This window comes from Euprymna scolopes, chromosome 3, assembly GCF_053919585.1.
Source record: "Euprymna scolopes isolate OS-2025 chromosome 3, ASM5391958v1, whole genome shotgun sequence".
NCBI lineage: Eukaryota > Metazoa > Mollusca > Cephalopoda > Sepiida > Sepiolidae > Euprymna > Euprymna scolopes.
The window spans coordinates 61,593,548-61,606,047 of NC_136484.1; positions in this window are offsets into that span (position 1 = coordinate 61,593,548).

Consider the following 12,500-nt stretch of genomic DNA (forward strand, 5'->3'; position numbering starts at 1 on the left):
TCTTATCGGTCTGGCAGTGTTCTTAGAAAGGTTTCGTTTGCAGAATATCTTTGATAAGCATCGATCATCTATAATCGAAAGATCTGATGAAAGACTGAGCAGACGGTTTTGACTAAGGGTATCATCTTACACAACTTAACATCACAAGTGAATCTGAGATGTTTTATTAGCACACAAGCTAAAAGGCCCGTAATATAAAATGTACAGTAGGTTTTTTTATATGGTAGGAGTGCGTTCGAAATGAATGTTTCTTTGAAAAGACATATTGAGGCATGATACTTGACTGTTGCATTTTAAAATTAAATTAAAAACCATTATAATATTTTTATAAAACCAATATTAGGTTCTCTACAGTGCAATGTAAGGTACAATGTATTGTGGACTAAGTCACTGTGAGGGGCATGTAAAGCTTCCTCCTGGTGCACCGAAAATCGATTTGATTGAAAAATGAGCAATTTCACCAATTTCGATGGAAATAAAAATATGGGACGGCGAAACATTCGTTGATCATCTTTCCATTCGGGACAAGGTCGGGTCTCACTGCTAGTATATATATATATATATATGTATATATATATATATAGTAAGTTATAAAATATATATGGCGATTAAGCTACACTGAATATTCCGCGTTTCATCCACTTTAGGACTCTTCAGGCTTATGTGCAAATTTTGTAGTTGTCTGTCGTTTTTATATACGCATCTTCTATTGAGATTTTAGTTAGCCAATCAGCTTTCTAGTATCCACCGCGCCCTTCCTATCAGCCAATGAACATGCACTTTCCGGAAAAGTTTGACCTCTGGTTGACCTGTTCCTTTGTGTGTGCTCTATTTAGCCTTGTTCTTGAACTGTTTTTAATCTAGGTTAGTTTTTTTGTTGTTTTTAATAGATGTGTGATATTTCATGTATATTCATGTTTATTTAATTAATTTATTTATTTTCTATCGTTTTTGTTAGTTTTGAAAGAATTTTATATCACTATCCTAGAGTAAATTTTATCCTGTGAATACAGATGTTCGCTATTTCTCTTCTACAGTTTAATAGATGTTGGGGTTCTTTAAAGTACAGTGTAGCAAATTTTTCATTAAAGCATAATCTACATGGGGTGTCTAGGTCTCTACATATGGTAGGTTGTCTTATAATATCCCATTAGACTACCGGCGAATGTCCGCTTTCCTTGAGTTCCCAGTATTTATTTGCTAGCGTTGTTTTCATACGGTGTTTTTTATTGTTGAATGTACTGAACGTACACCGTATGAAAACAACGCTAGCAAATAAATACTGGGAACTCAAGGAAAGCGGACATTCGCCGGTAAAAAAAAACCTAACCTAGATAAAAACCGGTCAAAAAACTAGATATCAAGGCTAATAGAGCACACACAAAGGAACAGGTCAACCAGAGGTCAAATAGGCCTTTGTCCCGGTAAGTGCATGTTCATTGGCTGATAGGAAGGGCGCGGTGGATACTAGAAAGCTGATTGGCTAACTAAAATCTCAATAGAAGGTGCGTATATAAAAACGATAGACAATCACAAAATTCGCGCATAAGCCTGAAGAGTCCTAGAGTGGATGAAACGCGGAATATTCAGTGTAGCTTAATCGGCATATATATTTTATAACTTACTAACTAGCTCTACTTACCTATTGAGCACTTTTAAAGTAAATACTTAAAGTTTATGCATAAATTTATACTTTCGTATATTAATTTTATGTGAGTAAATAAAGTAGTTTATATATATATATATATATATATATATATATATATATATATATGCTTCGTAAAACTATTCACAAAATTCAGTTTTAATTAAGCGTTTATTACCTTTCGTCTCATCATTTCGGAAGGGGTAATGATTTTATTACCTGTTAGATGAGGCACGTTAATTTGTGAGGAAATGCCGACTTGATAAACAAGAATGTTTCTCCACCTAAATCAAAAGTGCAGCTTTTCAAGGTGCCGTATGAAGCAGCTAAAAAACTCTCCAATAATCTCTCCATGTATAAATGCCAAGGGTTGCGTGTATGTATGTCAAAGAATTTTTACGAAAATCTAAATAAAAAAAATAAGTGTATTCATGTGTAGAAATTTTATTCGGGAAAGACAATGGAAGCTGTCCTTAACATTAAAGTGCAATCTAAGAGTGTTAATCTAACACGAGCGACCTTTTGTGCTCCAAAATATATTTTATATGTCATATATATATATATATATATATTACATAGTTGATGGCATTCTCAATATACGTTTGCCACCTTTTCTGGTGCTTCCGCCAGAACAGTCCAGAGCACGCATTGTCACTCACATCTCTCTCGCCAATCTGAAATCGACGAACCCACCTTCCAATTGTGCTGACATAAACTGCACCGATTTCGTAAACGTTCAATAGGCGTTGACGAATATTGATCGTTTTAACTTTTTACTGCGCAGAGGAATTCAGTGGTGGATCCTTGCTTCTGGCGCACTTGCACGATAACGTTTGCTTTTTGGGGAGACTTAAGTCTGCAATAGAGGGATAAAAGTTCAGGTTATGACTGCCTAAGTTCAGTCGTCATAATAATGCACTTTCCAATCTCCTCTGATCTATTCAGGCAGCATAAAAAATAGAAAGATTACTTTTGGCATGCCCCTCATATATTTTATAATTACAGTCACAAATATGTTTCCATAGTTGTGTCTCAGCTTGAACATGGATGTTGCCATATTATCGTAGGGTCTGCATTTGCACTTGGTTTTCTATATAATGACCATTATTTAGAACCTCGGCAATAATATATATGATAACTAGCATATTATTTTCATTGTTGTTACTCTCGAGTATATATCAGACACAGTTAGACACAATTAATCAACCGAGGATCACATCATTCTACACAAAAAAAAACATAAGATATCAATAAATATATACTTGAGAATGAAAACAAGGAAAAGAATATGCTGTTGTCATAGCCCTAACGATAAATAAGGGACACAACTGTGGAATGTCCATATGTCCTAATTCTATAGATTACGATAAATACACAATATCAAAGAAAAGGTGTTTTATGCATAATATAGGCAAAAGTGTAACATGTTTCTGTTGTCAATGTGTTTGTAATTCCTTAACTAATAAAATATGTTTCCTTTTACTTTATTAATGTGCTTTGCTGATTTTACAAATTTTTAAAATAATTTACTTATCTTTTAAGTTAAAATATTTCTAATTAAATCATCTTGAAAATAAGTTTCGTCAGCTTCCTGCTCACATAAAAATAAATTTGTATGTGTATTACTACAGTGTCAAGTTTGATTGAATTATAACCGTTTGATGTTACGCATGCGTACTTCAAAAGTCGAATTATTGTGATGGTATGACACGTCAAATCTATCAAAAAAGGACAAGTAAAATCTTTCTATACAACAATGCATGACCACCAAGGTAATAGCTTCGCTGAAATTGGGCTATGGATTTGGTCTTGTTCACTATATTCGTCTAAGGTTTCTTACACTAGCCGCATCTTCAAGAATCCCGATCACTTTACAAAGACACATCGGAAAATACCAATTGAGAATTCCCGAATGTCAGAAATCTAGAACTTTGAAATGCATGATCTTCTTTCTATATTGAAAGAACGCTTCGCTTTAAATAGTTTTATTTCGGTTAATAAAGTTGAGATTTAATCTGATTTTTAAACATTATTCGCCTGTTTTTACTTTACCAACAACTATCAACAATTTCCCCCACTCTCTAACTGTACCTAAATCTAAACGCAGATTCCATGAACAAAGTTTATTTCACATAGATGTCCGTCTGTGGAACTGTTCGGCTGGCCTGCTTTCCGGTTGACTACAGCATTGTTTCCCCCAAGTCCAATGTAAACAGGTTCTTGTTGAGCCGTCGCCGTAAATAATCAAATTATATATAACGTTCACACTACCGATTACTATGCTGTTGTACCGGTGAACACTGTTCACTCTTTAACTCTTGTCCTTGAATGGCCTTTGGGCCTTGATAAATGGTGATTCATTTGTAAAAAATATATATCGCTTCATCATTTCGATTTATATTAGTTTGTAACATTATATTTCTTTTTAATATTACAAATCTGGCAAATCGCCCACGTATATGATATCATAGTTGGGTATCACATGTTGGAGAATGTGATTTAATAACTTAGGATGAGAGAGGGAACGATAGAGATGAAGAGAGAACGTTTCTCTAGAGATAACGATTTCCTTCCTTACAAAACGGCTTTCCGCTCCCAGAAATCTGAGATCCATTACTTCAGTTCCTAGTTTGCAGGTGTAACACGTTCGCCCAAAGGAAACCTATGCACACACAATTCAAAGAATTATGCCTGATTGTCTGTCTGTTTTTCTTCCTTTCTTTTTCTGTTTATTGTTGTTGTTCTTTTTTTCTTCTTGATGTTGTTACTGTTGTTGTTGTTCTTATTATTTTCTTTTTCTTCTTGTTCTTTTTCTTTTCTTCTTCTCCTTGTTGTTGTTGCTGTTCTTCTTCTTTAGTCAAAGCATCTCCATCACAGTTTCAGAATCGAATCTAACTAGCTGTTTAATATGATAATGAAATGAAAAGTCCCCGCAGGCTGTTAGTAAGCATTACTAAACGCAACTAAATACACCTTGTAGTGTTCGATAATATCTGTACTCTGTTTCAAACTCGCCTTTACTTAAAATCCAGACCCCCCCCCAGGAAGCAGGTAAATGGTGTGACTGTTAAAGCCACCTATAAAAAAAATGGTACAGCAATAATCGAAGTTCAAGGAAAGGGATCCTTAACAGCGTAGTAAACAATGAACAATCAACAATTTCCCCACTATCCAACAACCATGAGGTTGTTTGCACGACAACCGAGAAGACTAACTTGCTTACCAGTAAGTTTGCCTCAAACTTTACGTGTGATCTAGCAAAGCACTTCCTCCCTGACCTTCCTTGCGGAAGATGCAACACTGGATGATCTGAAAATTACCCTTTCTCAGGTGCATGGTATCATAAAAAAACCTAGACACCTCAGAGGCATGTGGACCCTATCTCATCCCTGCAGTGCTATTAAAACAATTTCTCCACTGAGGTTGCTTCGGTCCTCTCTAATCTTTACAACAAATGCCTTAACAAATCCTGCTTTCCTGACTGCTGTAAAAATGCTTCTGTGGTACCAGTTTACAAGAATTCTGGCGAAAGAACTGACCTATTAAATTATCGCTCCATTAGCCTCCTGCTTTTCCCAAAAATATTTTAGTCCATAATTAACCAAGTTCTTGTCCATCACCTAACAGCTGCTAAACTTCTGACCGACCAACAATATGGATTTAGGCAAACCTATACTATAGCAGATATCCTAACTGTGATCTCTGAACGTATATACCATACACTAGACAAATAATATGATATAAATGCTGGTGTACATCAAGGATCTATCCCTGGACCTTGATTGTTCCTAAGATTCATAAATGACATCCCTGATAAAATTGTCTTTGAAATGAGTATATTTGCTGATGACACCACGCTCAATAACTGGCACAAGGGGAAAACAAATGAACACATATCTAAGGTAATAGCAGAAACAACGACTGAAGTATTTACTTCCGATTCTTTTTTAGTAAGAAGACTAAAATGAAAATATAATCGCTTACGAACATCGTGGGTTGAAATATGCAACTATTTAAAGTATGTGCTTCAGTATATGAGTTGATGCAATAGTAAAACTATCTCTATTCTATTCTATTATCTGTCTATCTATCTATCTATCTATCCATCATCATCATCATTATTATTATTATTTTACTCACGTTCACCCCTTACAAAGCATATCGCCACTTGGACGTAGGGGGCTACTATTTGAGGCCATGTCTAGGAAAGATTAACAAGATATTTGTGTATGTCACATTTGAACTTCTGCATATCAGTATTGCATGGGAAGCATGCAGCAGGAAGGAAATTCCCAAGTCTAGCTGTTCGAGGGAAGAAACTATTAGAATAGAAAACTTTCTGGCATTTAGGGTCATAAACAGAACTGCCAGCAACCACTGTAAAAGAGTAAAAAAGAACGCAAGAGAGTTGTATGCTCAGTCCGTTAAGTCCAAAATAGCTGAGCAGCGGCTTGGTTCCCACCAGTTTTGGCAAATAGCAAACAGAATCCTGAACAGATGCGTGTGCTCTATCCCAACTTTCATAAATGGACCTGAGGTAATCTCGTCAGCATCAGACAAAGCCAAACTCTTTGCCAAGAACTTTGCAGCTAATTCTAACCTTTGCAATGAAGGCTGCCAACCTCCAATATTTCCTCCTGTATCAGAAAACATGCTATGTGATATACACATATCTGTACGTGATGTTGCCAAGCTAATCAAAAACCTTGATTCCAGTAAACCAACCGGCCCTGACGGTATTCCAATTATAGTACTCAAAAGACTTCAACCAGAACTTGCGCCCATCCTTACAAAACTGTATAAACGTTGTCTTAAAGAGAATTGCTTCCCGTCACCCTGGAAAATCTCATCAGTATGCACCGTATTCAAGAATTCAGGTGATCGGTCATATCCCTCAATGTACAGACCAATAAGTCTCCTGTGCGTCTTGAGTAAGTTGCTTGCATCTGTTAAATAGAGAAGTAATCAACCATCTTAGCAAAAATAACCTTCTTAGTAACACGCAAGATGGTTTCCGTTCTGCTAGATCTACAGCAGATGTGCTTACAGTTATATCATTGGATTAGCAAATCTCTCGACGGAGGCTACCTTTCTAAGGCAATTTCTCTTGACATATTAAAGGCCTTTGATAAAGTATGGCATAAAGGTTTACTTCACAAGATCTCCAGCTATGTTATAGCTGGAAATGTCTTCGATTATTAAATCATTTCTCTCTGATAGGTTCTTAAGAGTAGTAGTTGATGGGCAGAAATCAGCTCTTAGTATTAATGCTGGAGTCAGTCAGGAGTCCATCCTGGGCCCAACTCCCTTCCTGATCTATATTAATGATTTTCCAAATCACATCCTTACATCATTCGTAGACATCTATGCTGATGACACTACTATCTATGGTAGCACATCTAAGACCGCAAACGACCAAGTTCTCTCTGATTCTCTCTCCTCTGATCTTGAGCAAGTTGTGCAATGAGAAAAGAGGTGGCTTGTTACTTTTAGTGCATCTAAAACCAAGCTTTTATCTTTACATCATCAACGCTCTGATCCCCATCTGGCATCAACAGAAACGATTGCCTCTCGTCTTGGGGAAGTCTCAAGTTTTGACAAGCTTCTGGGCTTGACCTTTACTGCTGATCTTAAATGGAACACATACATTAAATCCGTTTCCAAGGCCGCTGGAAAATTGGTGGGATCCTTCTATCGATCCAGTAGATATCTCACTGCTGATGCAATTCTCGATTTATATAAGAGCCAGGTACGTCCAAGGATGGAGTACTGTTGCCACACCTGGGAAGAAGCTGCTAGAAAGGACTTATCCTGCCTTGATAGAGTTCAAAGTAGACTTCGTAGCCTTGTGGGAGATGTCCTTTTCTCTTTCCTGCAACCTCTTTCTCACAGAAGAGATGTTGCGAGTTTGTCTCTGCTTTATCGTTATTTTCATTGAAGGTGCTCGGCTGAGCTCCATTCTATGGTCTCCCCTCGCAAAACTTTCACAAGAAACACACATCTAGCAGAAAACACTATCACTAGTTTCCCACACTCTTTATCTGTGCCTAAACCTAAGCATAGATTCCATGAACAAAGCTTCTTTCTTAGAACTGCACGCCTATGGAATTGTCTTCCGTTTTCCTGCTTTCCAGCTGACCACAATATGGTTGTCTTCAAGTCTAACGTAAACAAGTTTTTGATGAGCCGTTCCATATAAGTTAACACATTTACCGAATCTCCATTACTAACGGTTACTATATTGTCGAATTTCTACTGTACACTCTTTAACCCTTATCCTCGACTGACCTCTTGGCCTTGATAAGTGGTGAGGCCTATGAAAAAAAAAACATGACTCTTATTGACTATATCTGCTTTCGTAGGTTGATTAACCAACATTGCGGACTGATGCTGACGTTACGTAGTAATTTAAAATTACGGAATACCGATAAAAGAATGAAATGTGTTTTAATGGTTTTGGATGTAAAAAAGAAAAAAACTTTTGTATGCGTCTTTTCTTTTTTAGACAATTTTTTTACAACATCTTTTGCATTTAACAAGGATTTGAATAAAAGAAAGAAACAAACTAAAATAAAGTTGTGACTACATGTTTTTATTGCGAAATGCGGATATAGGAACGAAATGTTTTTTAATAGTCTTTCGCGTAAAAACTATTAAAACTAATAAAATAAACAGTACCGACTTTTTTGCGTCTCAAAATAGTTATTTTGAAATAATTTCATTAAATTTTTGTTAGTTTTTTCATATTATATCATTTAATCTCGTCTTATTTCTAAAGTTAAAGAAAAGGAAGCTGCAGCTACGTTCTTTTTATAATAAATGTTATTCTAAAAAACTAAAAATTTAAAATAATTAAAATAATATTTCTCAAATTTTTACATTTAAATTGAACTAATCCCCCGATGGACCAATTTAATAGGAATATGTACTTACAACTTCCTTTTAGTTTGCTGTTTTGTTTACTTTTAGTCAAATTTCTGTTAAACGCAAAAGATTTGGGTAAAAAAAAAATGTTTGAAAAAGAGGACACAAACACGTCGGGGATCTTGTTTTGCCTTAAAAATTATTTCGGTCCATTTGTCCGCATTTCACAATTTTTAATTACAACATGACGTCAGCATCGGTCGGCAATCTTGGCTAATCGACCTACGAAAGCCCATATTGTCCTCTTGTTGAATATTCTATAGGTACGTTAGTTGTGTTCGAATTTTCTTAGACATTATACACGAGCAGAAACAATTAATACAAGATCCCAGTAATACTGAGTGCAGCAAATAAATAAAACAAAATAAACACCAAATAGAAATAATTATAACATAAACTCCACCTGTCTTTATTACACGAGGTTTAGTCTTTGGTTACGAGGTGCCTTAAATAAGTTTCCAGACTATTTTTGTACAGACATTTAAAAATAAGTCGTAGACTCTTGAAAATTCACTATTTTATTGCTATACACCTTATAAGATGACTGACCGATTTTTATGATTTAAAGTTTAAATAAACATCTGCAGCAAGAATTGGAATACATCCTACTAAAGCCTAATTGTCACAGCGGATGAATCTAAAAAATGCAATCTAGATGTTATGACAATTTGGAAAAACGATATGCAATATTATTCTGTTTTCAACTTGGTAAAATGCCACAGAAACGTATGGAATGCTTTAGATTTCTTTCGAACCTCCTTGCATGAATCAAGCATCAGTTTTTGTAGTGGCATAAGAGATTCAAGGAAGGTAGGGATTCTGTGATGGTTGATAGGTGTTCTTGGGGGAAATGAAGCCAGAAGACCAGAGTTGATTGGCCAAACAAAAAAGTTAACGGATAAGGACCGTCGTGTGTTTATAGAGACAATAAGTGCACAGTTTGATGTCAGTGTGGGAACTGTACACAATTATTCGCAAGGAACTGAAGATGCGGATGATTTGGGCAAAGTTTGTTCCAATAGTCATCCATCCTTGTCACAGACTATTTGATCAAGATGGACACTAAGACAGTTCGTCACCATCCTTATAGTCCAGACCTTGCTCCCTGTGACTTTTGGTTATTACCTAAGCACAAGGAAAAACTTAGAGACAATTTAGAAGATGAAAGAGGCTGTGACGAGGGTCATTGACACAGTCACACAAGAAGATTCCATGGTACTTTCCAGAAGTTGTTTGAACGATACAACAAGTGCATTGCAGCCGGAGGAGATTACTTCGAAGGGGACTAGACTTTCCTGTGTGTACTATAAATAAAAGTACCAATATCATAGGAAAAAAGTCTGGAAACTTATTGAAGGCACCTCGTATTTTCCATTTTAGAGGGATTATCCATTAGAAGGCGTTAACAATTCAAATATATTTTTTGCAGAATCTAAATATTCGGGAATAGGTTTCCTCTTTTAAACATACATTGACGGGAAATATTTTTTTTTATTTAACAAAAGACTACAAAGGAGGAAAGTTTCGTATCCCGAAACTTCGATTGTAAAAATGTGCGTTCCTAATAGTTTCAAATAATAATATAATTTCGAATGAAATAAGGTTTCATAAATGAGCAACTTCCTTATTCATCCCAGACATTTAGCAAAATCTCACCCATTCACTGTAGAGGTCGTGAAATGTAGAAAGTTTTCTCATCTAATGACTCCCTTTTTCAAACTGCTTGCTATTGGAATTTCCGGACTATTTCCTTTTTCCCATGTACAAAAATGTAGAAATTTAAATATAATAGGAATCAACATTTCCTGCCCTAGAACTCCCTACTAAGGATTCCTCCATACATCTGACCTCTTATTTCAATAAAATATGCCTTGTTTGGGGTAAATATAACCCCCTCTCTCTCTTTCTCCCTCCATCTCTCTCTCTCTCTCTCTCTCTGACGGATCGTAAAATCCACTTAAATATATTTTAATTAATGCAAATCCCATATTTATTATTATAACGTCAATTTTCTATTGAATATTATATTGTATCGGCTTCCGTCGGATCACCGAAATTAAGCAACGTTGAACCTGGTCAGTACAAAATGGGTGACCATTTGGGACTTTCAGGCGCTGTATGTGCTCTCTGCTTATCTCGGCATTGTTTCCAGTCGTCCTGGACTTCTCCTTGCCACTGGACTCAAGCAGTACCGATTCAGGAAAGGTGTGGTTGTGATACCGCAAACCTTGCCTCACAATTACACGCGCAGCTGCCCCTACAGGGAGATATCCTTTGTCTTTCGAGACTGAACTGAGGCAACGAAATTACAGAGCCAACTCTTTATTGAATATTATATTTTACCTAATATATAATATTCATTTCAAAAGTTAAAAAAATAACTTGGTTGCCATCAGCTAGAATTGAGACCAAAAAATTTAACACTCCAGCTGCGGCTCCTACTAATGTAACTATAGAAAGATAGGTTAGAAATATTTAATACTAGCCTGGGTGCCCGGCGTTGCACGAGTTTTTGAGGATGTATGTTGAGCAAAAACAGAAGTTGTAGTAGGCAGGCAGGCTCGAAACCGTACCGCGTAGGAGGAAAAGAACGTGAAAAAAAGTGACGTTTTTGCCGTCGCGTCCATCGCCAAACCGGAAGTGGGGAACGTTTAAATTTAGGCTAGCCAATCGAAAAAATGGGATTACTTTCGAAAATATTCGCGAAAAATGCGACCCCCTCCTTGTAGAAAAGTACTTAGTTAAGGGTGAAAGAATTAACGTTTTTAGCCAATTTTTCGATATTTGCATCCGAAGGATCGATCTTCAAAACGATGACTATCTGGTAAAAATCCGTCGCCTTTGTCGAAATCTTTATACATACATGCATACATACATACATACATACATACATACATTTAAACAGAAAGAGGAGATTTATATTATAGTCTAGCCTGAGTACCCTGCGTTTCCCGGGTTGTTGGAGGCGTGTGTTGAGTAAAAAAAGTGGTAGTAGGCAGGCAGGCTCGAACCCAAATCGCAAAGTATATACATACACACATGCACGCATTTAAACAGACAGGTGAGATTTATATAATAGAGTGAAACGACTTGAAAAAATGAATTGCATTTGGGCATGCACGAAAAGAAAAAAAAAATAAGTCGGCATGTTGGTTAGGTGTTTTTTTTAAATTTTATTTTACGGCATATCAACCTTTTCGGGTTATTTAATGCAGAATCCAGTTATTTTCGAAACATTTTTTTCTGTTTCAAGTGCTTTATATCTTCAAATATTAATTTGTAGAGCTTGATTGGGTTGTTCTACGGCATATCAAACGTTTTCGGGTTATTTAATGTCGAATGGAAAAATTCGATTCATGGAAATTGTAATGGGCAAAAAAGAAATTTGGTAATAGTATTCCTGTTGCATCCAGTTATTTTGTAGAAGGGTTTTATTCTTCAAGCTCTTTGTATCGTCAATTGCTAGTTTGTAGTGTTCGGTTTGATTGTTTTATATATATATTTATACAGAGGATTTTGTTCTCTACCCCGCAGAACATGAATAAGTTTTGCGATGGGAGAGAGAAAAGGGTTACAGTATTATTGCATTTTAAGTAAGGAAACCAGTCAGAATATGGGGGAGATAGGAGATAGGAGAAAGGGGAAATGAGAAGGAAAAGCGGGGAAAACTGGGTTATTGTTTTTGCTTTTATAGAACATAATTAAATTTTGCTAAAGGAAGTAGAAAAACAAAAAGCATCAATGTTAGGTGCATACGTCTCACGAAGCCAATATCTTTAGACAGCCTGATCTGGTAGCACCAGGTTGGCATGTTAAACTGAACAGTTTTCTTTCAACTTGCTTTCAACTTTCAACATGTCTGTAACGTTATTCATTCATCCAAACAAAGATCTTACTCGTTATAAACCATGCTTGAGGTATAGATACTATA